This window comes from Artemia franciscana, chromosome 15 (genome assembly GCF_032884065.1).
Source record: "Artemia franciscana chromosome 15, ASM3288406v1, whole genome shotgun sequence".
NCBI lineage: Eukaryota > Metazoa > Arthropoda > Branchiopoda > Anostraca > Artemiidae > Artemia > Artemia franciscana.
In genome coordinates, this window is record NC_088877.1 from 17,743,984 (window position 1) to 17,765,036 (window position 21,053).

General features: G+C 35.7%; 1 protein-coding gene across 3 annotated transcripts in view; it reads left to right on the forward strand.

Moving 5' to 3' along the window:
- LOC136036117 (tachykinin-like peptides receptor 86C) overlaps positions 1-21,053 on the forward strand; it is a 186,594-nt gene that overhangs the window by 36,553 nt on the left and 128,988 nt on the right. Inside the window, exon 1 of one of the 3 annotated variants that reach the window (XM_065718134.1) lies at positions 6,905-6,984. The exons of 1 other annotated variant lie outside the window; for it this stretch is intronic. The gene's annotated coding sequence lies outside the window, so the exon portion shown is untranslated. Of the gene's footprint in view, positions 1-6,904; positions 6,985-15,679; positions 15,713-21,053 lie in introns of those variants that run through there. One more of the 3 variants, XM_065718135.1, reaches the window with a different exon arrangement.

The following is a 21,053-nucleotide window of genomic DNA, read 5'->3' on the forward strand; positions in this document are numbered from 1 at the left end:
TATAATTGTGTTGCGGAGCAACACTACTGCTTTCGTAGTTTTTTTTGTTTTTTATTTTTTTTTTTTCACCGTGATCAGCGACCTGTAGCTCCGAAGTGGTAAGAGTTAAAAATTTGAGATTTTTCAGAGGGAAGGGAAACGTGAAACAGAGTAAAAAACTTCCAGAGAAGCTCCTAAAATTTCTAACAGTTTTCCATAAAAAAAATAAAACCGTTTTTTTCTTAGAAACTCTGCGTTCGATGTTTGGCGTCAAGTTAAGACGACCCTAGCTTCGAAAAAAAACTTGTTAGAAATACCGTTATGCTGAACTCATGTAGAACTTTCATTTGTCTCTTCGAGAACCGGAGCACAAAATTCCGTAGCTCTTACAGATTTCCCGGAAATGATTCCGGAAAAGTCCATCTCGTTCCGATTTTTTTTGGAATTTTCTTAAATTTTCGATTTTGATGTTTCTTATATTTTTATCGAGTAGTGCTATGAAAAGTATGCAAGAAGAAGTGAAGTGTTCTATATACCAAGTTGCTTCGTTCTCTAAGAAATAATTTCCGAAGTTTCGACGTTCTAGAGGTAACTTCTGTTCTGGACCAGCTAGAATTTTTTTTTCCAACGCGGTTCGACGGGTCTCGATCTCCTAACAACTGGATCTTACAATAGTTTCTCCGAAATAACATTCCTTCTGTGGGTTTTCCTATCTGGAAGTTTTGTCATGCCCTCGGGGCAATTTAAATTTTTTGGTGAATTTGGTTTGTTTTATATTTTCCTAGCTTAGACCATCAAAAGTTAAGCAGAAAACTATAAGACGTTATTTCCGTATCTCTTTTAGATTTCCCGGAAATAATTCCCGAAATGTGCGTCTCGAAACATAATACTTCGATTTGGCGTCAAGTTAAGACGGCCCTAGTTTCGGAAGTAAACGTGTTAGAGATAAAACAATTATGAACTCATATAGAACTTTTATTGATGTTTTCGAGAACTGAAGCATGAAATTCCGTAGCTCTTAAAGATTTCCCGGAAATAATTCCGGAAAAGTGAATCTCGTTCTCGTTTATTTCTGGACCAGCTAAACATTTTACCAACCTCAGTTTAGTAGGAGCTCGAAATAAAACCATACCAAAGATGCTTCAAGATAACAATCGAAGCCGCATTAGAAAAATGTCCTCTGAAGGACATAATGGAGACTGTTGCTCCGCAACTGTGTCCCGTAGGGCACAGTTGCACGTGTTGCTCCGCAACTGTGCCCTAAGGAACAGGGCACAGTTGCTGCAACACTTCCCGTTGCACAGGCAACGGAGGTCTAGTTCAGTATTCCTGACAATCCGGTAAATGAGGATTTAGTGAATTATCTTATAAGATCCAATAAGGCTAAGAATATATATTTTTTGGCTGTTTGCATTTTATTTTCTAGAGGTGATGCACCAAACTGTTTATCAGAGGCAACGCTGTAGCTTTGCCTATAGTAAAAGCAATGAGGCTTCAATGTTCTATTATTACTTTTTACAGAGACACTTCCTATGGTAGGGGTTGTTGTATGAACTTAAGGGGTGGCTCATCTTAAGAGCCACCTAAAAGCCCCTTAGTGCCCTTTTCAAGAGTCACAAGTGATCGGAGTGAGTGACCCCTTTTCCCCAAGTGTAGAAAATTTAAATTTTAAGATAGATATTTTGTTTAGAATAAATCAAATGTCAAACAAACATGCCTCGAGGGTTAGAAAACAGCTATCAGTACAACAGCTCTCAGTACAAGGACTGAAAGATATGCAAGTTGCCCATTGTTAACACATAAGGTTCTTATGGAAAAATTGGTTGTATAAACTTCGGAGGAGGCTAAATGGACCTGAAACGCCGACTCTTTTTTTCCCCAAGTATCTTTGATGAAAATTTAAGATGAACTTTTTTTAAGATAGTCCAAAGGTCAATTAACTATGGTTTCAGGTTTGATACCTCCCAGGCCTCAGGGCAAGGGCTAGAAGCTATGCTACTTGTCCATTGCTAACTCATAAGGTTCTTATGGAAAGAGTTGTCGTATAAACTTTGGAGTGGGCACATTGAAAATCTAAAGTTCTAGTGCCCTTCTTTAGATTAAAAAGTAGCCAACCTCCCCTCACGCCCTTTTTTACCCAAATGCATCTAATCCAAATTTTAGATAGACATTTTATTCAAAATAGTCCACAGGCCAAACAACTATGATCCCGCGGATGAACCCAGCCCCCGGGTAAGGGCCACAAGTTTTGCAAGTTCCTTATTGTTAATATAGAAAGTTTTTTTTAAAGGGGTGATCGTATAAACATTGCTTGAAAATCAAAAGTTTTAGTGCCTTTGTTAAGAGTCAAAAGTGGTTAAAGGGGAACTCCCCTCCAACACACCCTTTCCTCCCTTATGCATCAGATCAAAACTTTGAGACAGCCGTCTTGTTAAAAAAGGTGAAATATCTATGCCTCCAGGGTTAAAGTAAATCCTGAAGTCTACGGGAAAGGGCTATAAGTTGTACAATTTGCCCTTTGTTAACATATATGGATTTTTGTTGGAAAAGAAGGCATTTTTGGCCCTGGGTCTCCAAAAAGCATTAAGGTATTAACGTGAAACTTCAAGCAAATATTGAGAGCGATGCCGAGCACAATCAGAAACACTATATGTGCTTGCTGGCTGTGAAAAAAATCTCAGGAATATCTAAACAACGACTAAGGGTTTTAAATTGAAAGTTAGAAGGGGTATTGAAGAGAGATTTTAGGATAACCAGCCAGCCCCTCGTTGCACTTTTCGGCACCTCCTTTGCTCAGTACTAATCAAAGTTAGAATTTTCATTTAGTTCAAACTAGCCAAAAGCTCATCTAGTAGCCATACTTCAAGGATAACCATGCCCCCATAGCTCCGGGGCAAGGAATGTAAATTAAACAATTTGCCTACTACCTACACGCAGTATTTATTCTAGGCTGCGCAACAGCGCTTAATAGAATAAATCCTGCGTTTTGTACTTTATATAGAAATTTGATATTGAAATTTTGTATAGAAATGCATAGAAATTTGTATAAAAAATTATACTTTTATACCTATATGTGCATAGAAGCACTTTGTACAGAAGTTTCGAGATAGCCATTTGTTCAAAAAATAGTCCAAAAATCATAGGCAGCGTAATTGCAATGCCTAAGTAAAGAGCTATTTGCACACACTGTATTTTCTTTTTTTAGACCAGGGCACTTAAAAGGGCTCATTCTATTGGAAATTGTAAGTTCTGTTGCTCTTTCTAATAGTCAAAGTGATTGGAGGGCAACCACCCCCACCCCTATGCTCATCATTTCCCCAAACATATCCAATCAAAATTTTGAGAATTGGAATGGGTGGCCGTATGAACTCAGGATAGGGCTCATTTGATTGGAAATCTGAAGTTGTAGTGCTCTTTTTAAGATTCAAAAGGGAATTGAGGGCAACCAGTTCCCCTCCCATGACCATCATTTTCCAAAACAATCATCCAAACAAAATTTTTAGACGTCTACTTTCTACGGGATCGTTGAAAGATCCTATAATTAAGCATTTGGGGATGTCAACCTTACTGCCCCCAAAACAAGGGCTGTAAGTAAGGCAGTCTGTTCACTGTTTACACATAGTATATGTTATTGAGAAAGTTATTCATTTTTGACCTTTACATTCCAAAAAGACAAAGGGTATTCAGGTGAGCTTGTCAAAGAAGGTTGAGGGTAGTGCTGAACTAAATCAAAACACGTAATATGCATACGGGCTGTCAAAAGGGCGTAGCTCACGAATGACTGAGCATATTAATTTGGAACTTTCAGGAAATTATAGGGGATATGATCGATTGACCAAAGAGCTGATGTTTGTGCGCAACTAAAACTAATACAACTTCCACGACTACTAGTGCTTCAACTACTACGACTACAACCACAGTACTACGTTTAAAATATTGAGGGGAAGCTTGAACTGCATCGAATGACAGTAAATGCATGCACACCATTAAAAGAGCATATCTCAAGAATGGATTTGAGCATTAAGTTTGAAAATTCGGGAAATGCTTAAAGGGGAAAATCAATTGACCAAAAGGCAGTATGTGCATGCTCTTATTAATGCTACTACCGCTGCAACATTTAATACCATTGCTGCTGTTGCTGCTTCAACTGCTACCTCTATTCAAGTACTTGTAAAGTTAAGAGCATTAGGATGAAAATCACCAAAGTATATAAACATACAGATTATCAAAAAAATATATAATGAATGTCATAGCAACAGCTAATTGTATTAAGTTGAAACTTCCAGGATTTGATGAGAGTGACATTAAAATCACCTAAAGAAATTACATTTACCATTAATACTGCCATTAAGTTACTGCAAAGATGATGCAAGGGCTATTAACTAGAAGCTTTTTGGGAACATTTAGGGATAGTTTCAATTAAATGCAAAAGCTATATGCATGGGGGTCTTCAAAAGGGCATATAAGCAATATCATAGGTAGCACCACTCTATAATAGCAAAAAATATAATTATTTGAAACTTTCAAAGGAGCTATTTCGATCACAGATAAAAAGTTTTAGTGTCCTTTTAATAGTAAAAAGATATCGGAGGGCAGGCAGCCCTTCTTCCAAGCCTGTTCTTTTTTCAAACTCATCCAATCAAAATTTTGGGACAGCCATTTTGTTCAGCACGGTAGAAAAATTCAGCAGCTTCATCTATGGGGATATTGGGTAAGTCAGCCATCCCACAATTATGTAGTTGACCCATTCTAGTTGAAAACTAAATGTTGTTTTAAAGCTAAACAAAAAGGCTCTGTGCGTATGGTTGCCAATAAGAAACTTCACCCATATATCGATAACGACTGAGGCTATTATTTTGAAACTTTCGGGGCTACTACTATTACTCTTTCTGCTTTTATAATTTAAATAAATCAAAAGAGTGTAAGTGTTCAGAAAGAATTTTTGGAATTGAGATTAAATTTTATTTTCACGTCAACTTGAGGAGGTATAAACTTAGATTAAACAATGCTATTTGCGTCAGTAATAAAAATTGTCGAAAATGTTTCTCCAACATATAAATGGTAAGCTAAACTGTGGATTCTTACAGAATAAAATCGAAGAGATATATTGTTTTTTTTTTCATGAAAAACACTATGTCCATAAAAACAAGCAGAAATTAAATTATAAAAGACTTTTACAAAACAAGAAAAATAGACTCTCACTAAACAAAACAAATAAGCAGAAATAAGGTCAAATAACCTTCCAAGCGTAAAACTACCACACATCATCATTATTAAATAAATAAAACTCAAAGCAAACATAAATTACAATAAATAATCTAGTCAAACTCAGAACGCGTAAAAATTAGCGTAAGTAGGGCTGACAACCCCCATGGCTTTTCAAGACCAGAACATAATTTGCACCTTACTGAAAAAAAAGAACAAACAAATAATTGTGGACTGTCAGCTTGATATACATGTTTTGATTTTTATTTCTTTAAGTTTTGATAGCTTTTTTTTATTAACGTACAAAAAGTGAAAACATTGAAAATCTACTTTGATTTCAATTTTTCTTGTTTGAGTTTGATTCGGATATTTATTGTAATTTCTGCTCGTTTTCAATCTCAAGTAATATGGAAAAACTAACGGAGGGTAACCAGCCCCCTTGTCTTTTTTTGATGCTCTCTCCCCTTATCAGTGATGAAAATTTTGAAAATAAGATTTTGTTCAAAACAGTCAAACGCTTTAGTAACTAAGCCTTTGGGGATGCAATACTACCCGCAGGCCCCAGGGTAAAGATTGTGCATCTATGCAATCTGCTCTATTTTACATGCAGAATTTAAAATTAGGAAAAAGAAGGAATCTTTGATTCTATATGTCTTGGGAAAGGCTAAGGGTATTAAGACAAAATTCTGGGGAACGCTGAAGGGCATGTTAAACTAAATCTAAATATACTATATGCATTCTGTTTATCAAAAAGGTGTATTTGCTATATAACAAGAACAGCAGAGGGTATTAAGTTTAAACTTTTAGCGGATATTTAGGAAGATGCAAAAAAGTAGTAGGACATTAACCAGTTCCCCTCCCACTCCCTTTTTAGATGTCCTGCCTCACACCCTACCTCCAAACCGTTATAGGCAAATGCGGTCTGCACGTATTAATTTATAAATATATTTTTAGGTTTAAATGAGGACGATTTTTAGGTCTTGTGAAAAAAAAACCAGTAAAGTTTGATAATTTAATAGTTAGAACTTACGGAATAAAAAAAAAAAAACAAAGCGACAAACTCGTTCTTTCGAGACGTGAAATTGGGAATAATAGCCTAAAATAGGGTAGAGCTTCCGAAACAGAGCACCAAACTGACCTTCATATGTTTTATTCTGTTTCTAGAGCCTAAACAGTTTTTAGTGTTTCAGGCTCCATTTGTATACGCAAAAAAAAACAAGAGAAAAGAGAAGACTAGGCACAAAAGGTAAAACTGTAAGAAACCACTATTCTTAACCAAAAAGCATTAGGTACATCCAGTTTATCATAAAACCGAAAATGTCCTTCACTAATGCCGTTTATGAGATTTATATTTTTTTTTAAACTTGTAAGTTTTAAGACTTATCTGTATTTTATTTAATTCTCCATGGTATTTTCCCACACCTTTTGACTAGTAATGATCCTTACAACATATTATAGCATAGTTTTTACCACTAAGATACAAGGCACAGACTTTATGATTTGCGTTGTAATAGTATTTTATCTCAATGACAATTTGGACTAGTAATATTCCTTACAACATACTACAGCTAAGTTTTTACCACTAAGATACATTACACAATCTTTATGATTTGCGTTGTAACAGCATTTTATCTCAATGACAATTTGGAGATGCTCTAGAAAATTTATGTCTGCTTCTCAGACTTAGGAAATTTTATTCAGTAAGGAAAGTCCCTTTGCAGGTATTAGTTCCCTTAAGGTTCATTATAAGACGGATATTACTCCAAAACGTAAAAACTGAAAGCAGTTTTCTGAAAAAAGGTAAATATATCTATTGGTGGAAGAAAGAAACAGTGGTATGGTCAAACTGGGGAGTCTCCAACTAACTAATCAATCATTCAAAGTAGCTTTCTCAAGTACCTGTACTTGAAAATATCACACAGAAGTGTTGTTTTCTAAGTCTTGCTGTTACTTTAAATCTTGCTGTTTTTTAGTATGCCCAATTTAGAAGAAAAACCTGTTTTAAGAGGATTGTATTGTAGCCTTTTGTTTATAAATGTTAAGTTTTCTACCCAAGAGCGTGAACTAAAAGTTCAAGCAAATAATTCTCTTAAAACGTTTAATTCACTGTAGACATATACGGCTCAGAAAAATTAGCCGTTGTGAATGCTGCAATTTCCCTAACAGTATCTTCCCTAACAGTCGGAACCTCGGTACTCAGGCCGTTATTCTTCAGGATTTAAAATTAGGATAGCATTAGGATAGTTTGTAAGTTGTGGGACCCAAAGCCATCTTTATTTGGGATAGGGGCTTCCTGGCTCTGGTACCCTAGGAAATCCAACAAATTGGATTTGAATTCTTTCGGATTCTGAGGGGAAGGGCAAAGTTTTTCTCCATTTTTCCTTGGTTGGACCAACCACGAACACCTTATAGCACACATAAGCTTTTTATTTTCATGGTTTTACATTTCTCACTCTTCGAAGGAGGGGTTAGTGGTATTATATAAACATATATTTGCTCTCTGTTTTCAGTGGTCGGAATTATTGACTCTGTTCTCCTAGCAAAACGACATTTGCAAATAGGGATCCCTTCAGTACCTATGGAATGCACTGTCGTGTTATATGTATTACTTTATTGACCCTCCTGGGCAATAAAATTACCAATCAGCTTAACCAGCTTTAGGTACCTAAATACATCCTGGGTACCTAAATTACCAAGTTGCTGCCCCGACTTAATTGGAGGCGACGCTCTAGCGTTGCCTATATAAAGAGCAAAAAGACTTCAGTGCATTAGTTTTTTTTTCTCAGAGCCAATTCATACAGATCAGGTCGTCGTAGAAACTCTGGAAGGGCTAGTTTTTTTTGTGAAAATAAAAATTTATAATCACCTTTTTAAGAGTCAAAGCAGACCAGAGGGTGACCAGCTCTCCCCCTCCGTCACCCTTTTTAGAAGCTTCTCAACAGTGATCAAAATTAAATTACACGAAATTGTCAAAAGGTGTGATAATCTTTAATCAAATTAGCTCCTTTGAAAGTTTCAAATATATTTTCGTGCTATTATAGAGTGGCGCTGCCTATGATATATATATATATATATATATATATATATATATATATATATATATATATATATATATATATATATATATATATATATATATATATATATATATATATATATATATATATATATATATATATATATATATATATATATATATATACTACTACTACTACTACTAATAACTCACTGCAGCACCAAGCCGCCTGAGGCCAACACAGCTACGCACGCTCCTCCTCCAACCTAATCTATTTAAAGCCTCCCTCTTTACACCCTCCCAGGAAGTTCCCATTTCCTTTAAATCCTTATTTATGACATCCTCCCAACCCAGACAAGGACGACCTGCTTTCCGTGTAGCCCCAGACGGTTGGCCAAAAAGGACAATCTTCGGTAATCTGTCATCCTTCATCCGTAGAACGTGGCCTAGCCATCTCAACCTTTCTTTCATTATAGCCCCAGAAAGCGGAATTGAACCACACTTTTTGTACAACCTACTGTTTGAAATACGGTCAGTCAGTCGGGTACCCAGAACAATCCGTAGGCAATTTCTCTGGAAAACATCTAGTAAATTTTCATCTGCTTTTCGGAGTGTCCATGCTTCAGAGCCATATTTGACCACTGTCATCACTGTAGCTTCCAATATTCTAATCTTGGTTCGTAGGCTTATCTTTCTATTCTTCCAAACTTTTTTTAACTGTGAAAAAACACCCTGAGCTTTAGCTATTCTACTTTTAACATCTTCACTGCTCCCACCATTTTTACTAATAATACTACCAAGGTAACTGAAGCTCCCAACCTGATCAATCTTTTCGTTACCTAAGGTCACCTGTTCATCTTCACTTATTCCTAGCCTTAGTGACTTAGTCTTCTTAACATTAATTTTCAAGCCTATTTTAGCACCCTGAACTCGTAAAACCTCTAAAAATTCATTCATTTTGCTCACACTTTCATCTAATATGCTTAAATCATCAGCATAATCTAAGTCCAGGAGCGTTCTTCCTCCCCATTTGATTCCATGGTCTCCAATTGCCTTTCCTGTGCTCCTTAAGACGAAGGCCATCAAAATTATCCATATAAAGGGGGATAGAACACAACCCTGCTTAACTCCTGATTTAATACAAAACCAGTTGCTAACCTCATTTCCTACCTTAACCGCAGCAGTATTATTCTCGTACATAGCGCAAATCACTTTAATGTATTTTTCTGGTATACCATATAACGATAAGACCTTTGTTAACGCTGTTCTATCAACAGAATCGAAAGCTTGCTCATAATCGATAAAACTAAGGACCAAAGGTGTTTGACAACGAAGGGACTTCTCAATTATTAACCTAAGAGTGAAAACATGGTCGACACATCCTCTACCTTTTCTAAAACCGCATTGTTCTTCCCTTAAAACTTTGTCTACAGCATGTCTCAGTCTAAAAAGTATCATATTACTCAGTAATTTGCTACCTACAGAGACCAGACTAATGCCTCGATAATTACGATATTCACTCTTGTCACCTTTCTTATACAGTGGTTTAATTAAGGTTTTCCTAAAATCATTGGGTACTTCCCCTTTTTCAAATATCATGTTCATAATCTTCAGTAGCTTATTCCTAACCTCAGAGCCACCATATTTAAGGAACTCATTAATCATACTATCAGCACCTGGGGCCTTATTATTTTTTAATCCTTCTAGTACTGTCGCTAATTCTTCCTCACTAAACAAATCTTCCTTCACATCCAAGGTATCACAAACTTTTTCATTTTCATCTATATCTTTTCCTGCAACTGTATCTCGGTTTAGCACATTCTCAAAATGTTCCACCCATCTTTCTTTAACTTTTTCCTTATCACTAATTGCGGCCCCATTTCTATCTTTAACTGGGACTAGTCCGGATCGGCTACTCCCTTTCAATTTATTAACATGCCAGTATAATATTTTACTATTATGCCGTCTAGCCGCATCTTCCAGATCCTCAGCAATTTTACCCATCGCCTCCATTTCACATCTCCTTAGTTCATATTTTAATGCTTTCTCCACTTTCTTTACATTCCTTTTGTTTTCATACGACCTATCGCTCAGAAAATTCTTATACAAACCCCTTCTACTCTCTATTAAACCTAAAGCTTTTTCACTAATATTCCTAGTTGCTGTCTTAGCACTCTTCCCTAGGACACCATCAACAACTTCACAAATTGTTTTTCTGAAATTATTCCATCCATCTTCCACATTGTCAAATTTTAAACCCTCAAGTTTAGTACTCAACTGTTCCTGGAATTTTTTTGTCAAATTTTCATCCTGAAGTCTACCAACATCATAACTTTCCGGGAGGGAGTTACTCTTCCGAAATTTCAGCTTCAAATTAACCTTAGACACTACTAGATGGTGATCTTTACTTTTAACATCAATAACGGCACTCCTATAAACCCTAGTATCTTGTATTGATCCTGCTAGTCTTCTGTTTACAATAACATAATCAATAAGGTTTGCTGTCTTACCATCACTTGAATACCATGTCAACTTATGGGCCATTTTGTGACCAAACACCGTATTGGTTATAACTAGGTTGTTATACCTACAAAATTGCAAAAGCCTATAGCCATTACTGTTTTCTTTTCCTACACCAAAATTACCTAGGCTAGGATACCATCTATCCCTATTTCAACCAACCTGGGCATTAAAATCTCCTAGCAAAAACACCATATTTCTACCTGGTACCCTGTCTATTTGCTCATGTAACTGTAAGTAAAATTCATCTGAGTCACTAGTATCTCCATCAGTTTGTTCAATGGGGGCATATACTACTATAACTGATACCCTAAACTTTTCAGCCATAAAATGAGCAATTAGTATTCTATTATTAATACCTTCCCAGCCTAAACAAGACTTAGCAGCTTCCTTATTCATCATGAGCCCTACTCCCTGTCTATGTACCCCATCCTTCCTTCCTGAGTAAAAAAATTATCACCTAATTTCATGCTTCCTACCCCTGGGATATGAGTTTCTGAAACTCCTAATAAATCCAGTTCAAACCGTCCCTAAAAGTCAAAGAACGCCTTAGCGTCTAGCATATGCGTTTAGAAAATACACTAAAAAGATAATCAAAGAAAAAAAGAAGAGCCCTTACAGTTAAACCCCAAAGCACTAGAAAGGATTATTGTTCTAAGCCTAGCTTTCAAAATCTGAGTTTAACTCATCCAGAAAAAAAAAATAATGGTTAAAACCTTCAAAATATAAATCAGTAACGGCTTAACTAAAAGAAAAGTCAGACTTAAAAGTCTTCTGAAATTGATTGAGAGGCAATGACTCTCGATAAAAACCCGAGTGGTTTATATATAAGCCCGAGAAAATGATAAAAATATGAAACAAATCATCAAAGTATATCAAATATTGTTTAAAACCTTCAAAATATTAAGCGAAAAGTCCTTACTCAAAGAAAGTTCAAGATGAACAGGTTTATTATAAAACGCCTTAGCGTCTAGCATAACTGTTTAAAAAATATACCAAAAAGATAATCAGAGAATAGAAAAAAAGTTCAATTGAAAATTTTTTTTAGGTGTTCGAATACTCATGTGAATCCTAAACATATACTTTGCTTTTGTTTACAACACTCTTTCTACAGACAGCAGAAAAAGCTATACAATAAAAAGATATTCCTAATTCAATGTGTTCATCCATATTAAAAAACTACTGATTTTTTCAAACTGAACCAAGTTAGTCAAAGATTTGTCTAGAAAAATATATTTTTTCCTCAGCCTAATGAGGTTAAAAGTTATAAGAAACAATAGCATCACAAATACTCCAAGCGGTAGTGTCGGGAAGTAAAATTTCTGACAGCATAGCCACACCAAAAAGAGAGGACCTACTGAATAGGATTTGTGGTCGGAATAAAAAAGAGACTGGACCTGCTTCATAGCGATTCCCCCCCTCGAAACCATTTTGTGACAAACTGAAATTTTATGGTGTTAGGAAAGGTTTTATAAAACCTATTGGTAAACAGGCTTAGACAACCTTTCCTGGAATTCTAAAAATAGAATTATCCCGCAAGTGTTATTGTTAGAACAAATTTTTCCATGCCATTTTGTTTGTGGGAACTACAAATTCTATGCTGAGGCCCTAAGACATCTTTGAATAAACAATACCTCCTACCCAGAAATAATGTCTTAGAAAAATGCTATGCAGGAGAACATAGATGAGAGTCCGGGAGATGTCTGGAAAATCTATGCGGATGGTACGGTTTTCACTAGAAAATGCTATGCAATTGGGGATTAGAAGCAAAGGTAAAATTTGATGCTAGCATTATGAATGTTCTTATTGGTTGGAAGTATGTAAAATTCGCAAATAAGGAGAGAATATATATGCCACATTTAAGGTTCATAGCAAGAAAACACAACAAGAAAGCTACACTCTACTGCGAAAAGTAAAATCTCCCTTGAAATGTGATAAAAATGTAACATGAAAAGAAGATATTAAACTTGGTTAGGCACGTTTTTCTGGAAAGATCTGGCATATGTTTTTGTAAGAGCATATTTTTCCATGCGATTTTGTTTGTGGGAAATTTGAATTCTATGCGGGGGAATCTTGGAATAAACATTATCTCCTAGCTAGAAATAATGTCTTATAAAATAATATTCAGGAAAGCATATACAAGAAAATGGGCATGAGAAATAGTCAATACAGTTTCGCAGTAAGCCACCTATCTTTCAATGCAATAGGTCAGTATGCCCCCTATCTCTCAATCAAGTGTGTAAGCATATCCCCTGTCTCTTAATAGAGTGTGTCCGTATGTCCCGTATCCCCCTATACAATGCGTTCGTATTCCCCTATTCAGTGTGTTCTTATGTTCCCTATTCAATGCGTCGTGGAACTAACAACCACAAAAGAATTGCAGGCTCTGGGTTCCCTGATGTTTCCGGAAGGACCTATCGAAAAGGAATAGCTGGTTCTAGATAGGGCGATGTGTCTGGAATACACCCCTCTCTTCCTACTGTGGGGGTGCAAAAGAGGAAAGGGGGAGAGTTTTTTGTCCCCTAATCTCTTTTGATAGTATTTCCTGATACCACCACCCGCTTCTTAGATTCTGCAGATGACCCCTTAGAACATCCTCAATACGGATATTGTCTTTTGATTTAGTTCAACATCATAACTTTCTCTGAGAGATACTCAACTTCATATCCTTGGCCGTTCCTGAAGTATCTCACTAGACCCTATTTTTCAACAAAAAAGTTATGTTTAAGGAATTATGGTTTAAATTATTTTTGACCCTTGCCCCAGGGCCTCTGTGAGTCTTGTCTCCTCGGAAGCATATCTTTTTGAGTTTCTGACTATTTTGTAAGAAATGGCCAACTCAAATTTTAATTGAAAGTCTTTGAAGGGTACGAGGGACTGGCTAAAAAAGCAAGGAGAGGCTGGTTGCCCTTCAATCCTTTTTACTGTCAAAATTGCGTTAGAACTTTTAATTTTCATTTCAATGAACCCTCTCCAAGGTTTCTAGGACCAACCATTTCATGTGAAGTGGTTCCAAGGAATAAAAAAATAATAATAATAATTAACACATTGCAGGCTTATTGTCCTTTTCCAAAGGCAGCGCTAGAGCGTTGGCTCTGATGAATGGGCAATTGCTACAAGCTAGCTCAACCTTAGTTTTAATTTGTCACAGCGCTAAGGCATTAATGAGAAATCGATTGGGAGTAAAAACAGCTAGGCTGTGGATGGTTACTTTCAAACTTTCTCTGTTGATTGCATAGACACGCTTACTTCATGTAAAAACTATTTCTTAACTCTCTCGGGATCTTCCTTGAAATAATACATTTTAACCAGAAAGCTTTGAAAGGCAAGAATTTCTTTCTTGTGGAAAAGTAATCTGGTCACATTTATGAGCTAAGACTCTGACTAAAACCATTTTGATCGAAGTCATTAGAATGGTTTAATTCCATTGCCATAAGTTTTCCTTCTCAACACTAATAAACGAAAATAAAAGAAATTTCCGAAAAACGAAGAGATTACTAATAGATTTGAAAGGGAGGAAAGACAATGAAGACGCTTTAAAAGCGAAACAAACTCTAATTAAGTAAATTATAAGATGATATATCAGTATCATCATGCAAGCGGTCAATTGTGAGTATATTGCCTTTAAACTACACTGAAACACACCAATGACTAGAAACCACGCTAGTGATTGATAATTAGAACAAACTGAATGAACAAATTGTTGAGCTAGAATTTCTCATTGAACCAATTGTTTTCCAAGACACTAGGCATTAAAAAAAAATACATTCAAAAATACATTTAGTTAGCCTCAATAACTAATAAAAAAGCAACAGAAACATGAATCTGAAAAAGTCAAAGGATAAGTTTAAACTAAATAAAAGTTTTTATGATGAAAACAAAAAGGGAAGAAGCAACTTAAAAGGACAAAATTAAAGCTTTAATAACAAGTTAAAATTAATGACAAAATTTATGCAGCTCATATTAGAAAAACTAGCTCAGTTAAATTGACACGTGTCATTTCCCTATTTTCGTGGAGCAGAAAACTTCTTAATTAGCCCGTAGAACGCAGAAAGCTAATTTATAAGGCTTTCAGCTAAACAGACAATCGAGGTGGTTTTTAATTAAAATGTATGTTTTCTAGAATTTTACAAGTATTGAATAGGATCGCAAGTCAGTTTAGTTAAACTATCTTTAAACAAATATGTTCACTAAACTCCGAAGAATTGATTTTCGTTCATTTTAGATTTCAATGTCAGTTTTTGCTTCAATCAGAAAAACTTCTATTTTTACGTAAGAAATTTTGTTGGTTTTTGGAATTTTAAATGTTTCCAATCCAAATATCATTGAGTTACGTAATTGAAACATTTTCATGTTAAAATTTTCACAGCTGCTATTTTTATTAAAGGACAACTAAAATGTTTGAACATGAACATGTTTCAATTACGTAACACAGTGACTTAGGGGGAAAACCTTCTACCTTTAAAAGAAATGTTTTGTACAAATTTTACGCTACTATAAATTGACAAATCTTAGGCTACTATAAATTGTGTGAAAAAATTTTTTGGGAATGTCAAAAAGGAAAATATTTATGTCTTAAGAAAAATCCACATTTAAAAAACGGCTTTCCATGACTGCGAAGTTTTTTTTACAACAATCTTTGTTAAAAAACTGAAATTTTGAAACAAACGTTTATGCATGAACTTAAGAACCAATTTTTTGGATCTTTAAATTCAAAAGTCTTTACAATTATCTTTTAAAAAAATTTCAACCTTTAACATTTTTTTCACCAAAAAATTCAGTTTTGTAGCAACAACTGTTGCACAACATTTTTGTTCATGTCAAAAAATGACCAGGTTACTTGGCAAAAGAAAGATGGGGCTATTGTTGTGCCAGATGGTAAGACCAAACCTTTGAACGGTAGGATTGAACATCTGTTTCGAACATTAGGTATTTCCTAGAGCTTGGATGGATTGGTATGTGCAGATAAGTCCTCCACGTCCAAGGAGCATGGTGAGCTCTAGTTTCTTATTGCTCGTCTAATTGATATTAGAGTCTACATCTTTAAACATCTGATCTCGAGATAATTGCAGAGGGTACACAAATCTTAAACTGGTCACCAGCTTTTTGTCTTTTTCTTTGCTAGTTTAACTATGCTGTAGAACAACAAAGACGCTAGTTTTCATACAATCTCCATCGCTTGCCTTTCTAGAAGCACTTGTCTTGCTCCTAAGAGTACTGCTTTTTCCTCTTGTGTGGGAAAACAAGGATTGAGCACGGGTTCTCCTAAGATTATATATCTGCTGCTGATTTCCAGAATTTAGCCAGACTCCAGTACTTTAAGGAAAATTCTGTCGTTTCTTATTTTTTTGCCATAACTCTGCAAAATATTGCCTCAGTGGCAATATGATTGGGCGTTATAAAACGATGTTCATTACTTTTTTGATGTTTTGTTATCATCGAAGGCTTGCTAAATAAATCGACCTTTTTGGTTCGTCTCGCCACTGCCGCCTGAGTCTTTGATATCATCCTGGAAAGGTTCAAACATTAACCTTATTAGTAAGTTTGGATTGAGGTGCTCCCTGTTTGTATCTCTTTGTTTCTTGGTTACAGCTAGTCTCTCTTAGAGGTCACTTAAGCATAACCTGTTGTGATAAACGCATAACTTGTTGGATCTGCAGTAGGACAACTAGTATTTTCATCGAACCTCTTTCAGTCGGCAAGGTGTGGGCTAAAAATTCTGTCTCAAAAAATAATTTACATTCTCGACTATAAGATAAAAAGATAAGTTTGCTGAAAGTCCTTATATATCATTTTGATTTTAGGTAGGGTAATTAAAAATCCTCCTCAAAACTCTTTAAATCTTCAAAGTTAGGGCTAAAAATGCCTGTTTGTAAATAACATACACTCTCTAGTCTAGGGAAAGAGTATAATTTTTACTTATAGATTGTTTGGATCTCAGACACAAAACTAATATCCAGCAAGAACCTATTTTCATCTTCAAGAAAAAGTAATATTCTTACTTACATGCCATAACTTACCTATTCTCTTACACTTTGCTCACCAAATAAAGACTGAGATCGAATAATCTTTTATGCTCGGTAATGGCTATAGGCCCGTGGGTAAAATGTATGGATTTTCTGAGATTCTTTTGGTGAGAAGATTACGCATATTGTTCTTTGAAAGAGAATAATCATTTGTATATAAAGTTTATATGCTGAGAGAGAAGGGTGTCGAAAAGTTGAATTCAATTATTAAAATAGTTGAGTTTTTGTTGTGTGTGCGTTGAGATGTATGGTAGTTGAGTTGTATTTAGTTTGAGTAGGGTCGGCTTGAACTACGGGAGGAAAAGGGGTGATTTTTGTAAATGTTGATTTCTGGGTGGTTTGGGTAGTATAGAAGTATAACTGTGTGTCAGTTGAGTTTATTGATTAAATTGTATGTGTATTAATTTGAAACAGTTGCATGGGTCGAGGTCTTTTTGGATTGAGTTAATTGGACGCCGTTGCGCAAAACGATAAAACTTATCAGAAGATAAGAGCGTAAGGTTACACCCTCAAGAATTTAGTCTGTTCCACAAAATATGGTTTCATCTGATTAAAGTTTTGTCGAATTTTAACGCTACACTCTGCCGAAAGACGTGTTCAAAATGTTTTCTATAGAAAACCTCAGAAAGGAAAAAGGGCTATTTTATTGCAGTGAACGTGGCTGTTGTATTCTTATTTTTTATTTTATAATACTGTTTGTGATCCGGTTGAGGTCTGTTAAGTACTTTTGGATAACTATTGATACAAATGTACCATTTAAGTACCATATAAAAGCTATTCGTAAAATATAATCGCGTAATTTATGGATTATCCGTGAATTAAAACATGTTTTCCCTTCATATATTTTACGGTTGTTGTATTTTTCTTTCATACATCCGTATATTTTGTACTCTGCGTCTGTATAGCTTGGTAATTTCCCTTCAAAAATTCTCCCAATATGTTTACTGCGGAATAATGCCACTAGATTATTTTTTGAAATTGGGAACCGGGATTCAGTCAGGTCAGTGTACATTATAATTAATATTGCAATCTCTCTGGATTGTGAGATTTTTATACACTGGTTTTTGTGTACACGTATTGTAATAGGTGCCTTCCAGACGGTTCTAGAGGAATATTTTGTGAAAGGTCGAATGTTCATTGTCACGGAACTCGGACAAGAGGGGATATTGAGGTTCCTTGCATATTTTCAAATAGGACTGCAATTTCAGTTATTTATAGAGGGGCTACGCTATGAAATAGGTTTATCCCAAGTACCAAGGGATTACCCATTAATCAGCTTAAATCTGAGTTGCGTGTGGGGTTGCTTGGTAGCCTAAGTGGGCTATACCAACAAAACAGATTGAGATTGATGGCCTTAAAAATAGCAAGAAACGTTTAAATATTTTTGCTTCCAGAACATGATATTATGTAGTTTTATTTTGTATAAAATCTTTATGCAAATATTTTTTAAGGTGTACGGTTTCACCCTCCTACTCCTTATAGAATATATGTGTTGTTTTTTTGTTTCTCTCTCTCTCTTTTTTTTCACTTTGCTTATAGTATGCTCTGCAAGCGACCCTTTTGTTGTGCTTCCGATTGGTTTTGTCTCTGACCTTTTTTTTATAATAAATTACTATTACTATTACTTCTACTAACCATTCCAGTAGTCCTTTCATAGTGTAAGATAATCCAAACGTTTATCAGTGAATTTTAGAGGAAAAAAGATTTAATCAATGAAACCTACCATGATTTAATATCCTCTGTATTATCAGTTCTAAATACTCCTGCGCGGTGAATTTTTTAAACATTATTTTAAATACTCTTTTTTTTTAATAAATAAATTGTTTACTAATGTTTAGACATCTGCTTCAAATTTCACTCTTATAATATTAAATAGGTTCTATGGCTAGTTAATCCAGTTCTATTTACATTACCGCTTCTTAGTTTGTAAGTACTGCTGGATATTATAAACAGCTATTGTGTATCCATTTTTTATGGCCCTTGGTATTAATCAAGTGACATATAGCAATCGCAAATTCTGTCGGTCTGTCGGTCTGTCTGTCGGTCCCGGTTTTGCTACTTTAGGCACTTCCAGGTAAGCTAGGACGATGAAATTTGGCAGGCGTATCAGGGACCGGACCAGATTAAATTAGAAATAGTTGTTTTCCTGATTTGACCATCTTGGGGGAGGTGGGGGCCTGTTAATTCGGAAAATATAGAAAAACTGAAGTATTTTTAACTTACGAACGGTTGATCAGATCTTAATGAAATTTGATGTTTGGAATGATATCGTGTCTCAGAGCTGTTATTTTGAATCCTGACCAGGTCTGGTGACATAGGGTGGGGGGAGTTGGGAGGGGGAACCTAAAATCTTGGAAAACACTTAGAGTGCAGGGATCGGGATGAAACTTGGTGGGAAAAATAAGCACACGTCCAAGATACATGATTGACACGACCGGAACGGATCCGCTCTCTTTGGGGTATTTGGGGGGGGGGTTAATTCTGAACAATTAAAAAAATGAGGTATTTTTAACTTATGAACGGGTGATCAGACCTCAATGAAATTTGATTTTTAGAAGGATATCGTGTCTCAAAGCTCTAATTTCAAATCCTGACCGGATCTAGTGATATTGGGGGGAGTTTGGGGTGGGGGAGCCTAAAATCAGGGAAAACGCTTCGATTGGAGGGATCGGGATGCAATTTGGTGGGAAAAAATAAGAAGAAGTCTTAGATACTTGATTTACATAATTGGAACTGATCTACTTTATTGAGGAGGGGCTAATTCTGAAAGATTAGAAAAAATGACGTATTTTTAACTTACGAAGGAGTGATCGGATCTTCATGAAATTTCATATTTAGAAGGACCACATAACTCAGATCTCTTATTTTAAATCTCAACCGCATCCAGCGTCATTGAGGGGGCAGTTGGAGGGGTGGGGACTGGAAATCTTAGAAAATACTTAAAGCGGAGAGATCAGGATGAAACTGGATGCGATAAATAAAAACCTAGCTAAGATACGTGACTGACATAACCGGATCGGATCTGCTCTCTTTGGTGGAGTTGGGGGGGGGGGGGTAATTTTGAAATTTGAGGTATTTGTAACTTACGAAAGGGTGACCAGATCGTAATGAAATTTGATAATTAGAGGGATCTTGTGCTTTAAAGCTCTGATTTTATATTCCGACCAGATCCTGTGACGTTGGGGGAAGTTGGAGGGGGAAACTGGAATTACTGGAAAATGTGAAAATTGGGGTATTTTTATCTTACGAATAGGTAATCGGATCTTAATGAAATTTGATACTTAGAAAGAATACATGTCTCAGAGCTCTTATTTCAAATCCCGGCCAGATCTTTTGACATTGGGGGGAGTTGGAGGGGGAAATCTTGGAAAACACTTGGAGTGGAGGAATCAGGATGAAGCTTGGTGGATAGAATAAGCAAATGTCCTTGACGCGTGATTGACACGATCATACAGGATTCACTCTCTTTGGAGGAGTTGGGGGGAGGGGTTCAGTGATTTGGCGAGTTTGGTGCTTCTGGACGTGCTAGGACGATGAAAATTGGTAGGCATGTCAGAGAGCTGCACAAATTGACTTGATAAAGTTGTTTTCCCAGATTCGACCATCTGAGGGGCTAAAGGGAGAGGAAAAATTAGAAGAAATGAGGTATTTGTAACTTACGAGTGGGTGATCGGATCTTAATGAATTTTGATATTTAGAAGGACATCGTGAATCAGAGCTCTTATTTTAAATCCTGACCGGCATTAAGCCTCTGATTTTCCTTTTAAATCAATCTATTGATTCTTAGAATTTTGTTAGAGCTACTTGGGAGAATCTTTCCATGGAGGAATTTGTCATGGGGCAAGAGAATTTCAATGAAGGGGGCGCAGGATTTTCTAGCATTATTTAAAAAACAATGAAAAAATAAATATGAAAAGTTTTTTTCAACTGAAAGTAAGGAGCAGCATTAAAACTTAAAACAAACAGAAATTATTACGCATATGAGGGGTTTAGCTCCTCGTAATACTGGCCTTTGTGATTCAGGGGTCATTCTTAAGGAATTGGGACAAATTTTAAGCTTTAATGTAAAGAGCGAGGTATTGACGAGGGGTGAACCCCCTCATATACGCAATAAAAACATACGAATATGGAAGTTTGTTAAGTAAGTTAACTCGTCAGTTGCGTATATTTTTTACTAATGAAAACGTTCGTAAAAAATTGAAAGTTCTAGTCGCCTTTTTAAGTAATCAAAAAATTGGAGGGCAATTAGGCCTCGTCCTTCGCTCTTTTTTTCTCAAAATCTTCCGATTAAAACTATGAGAAAGCCA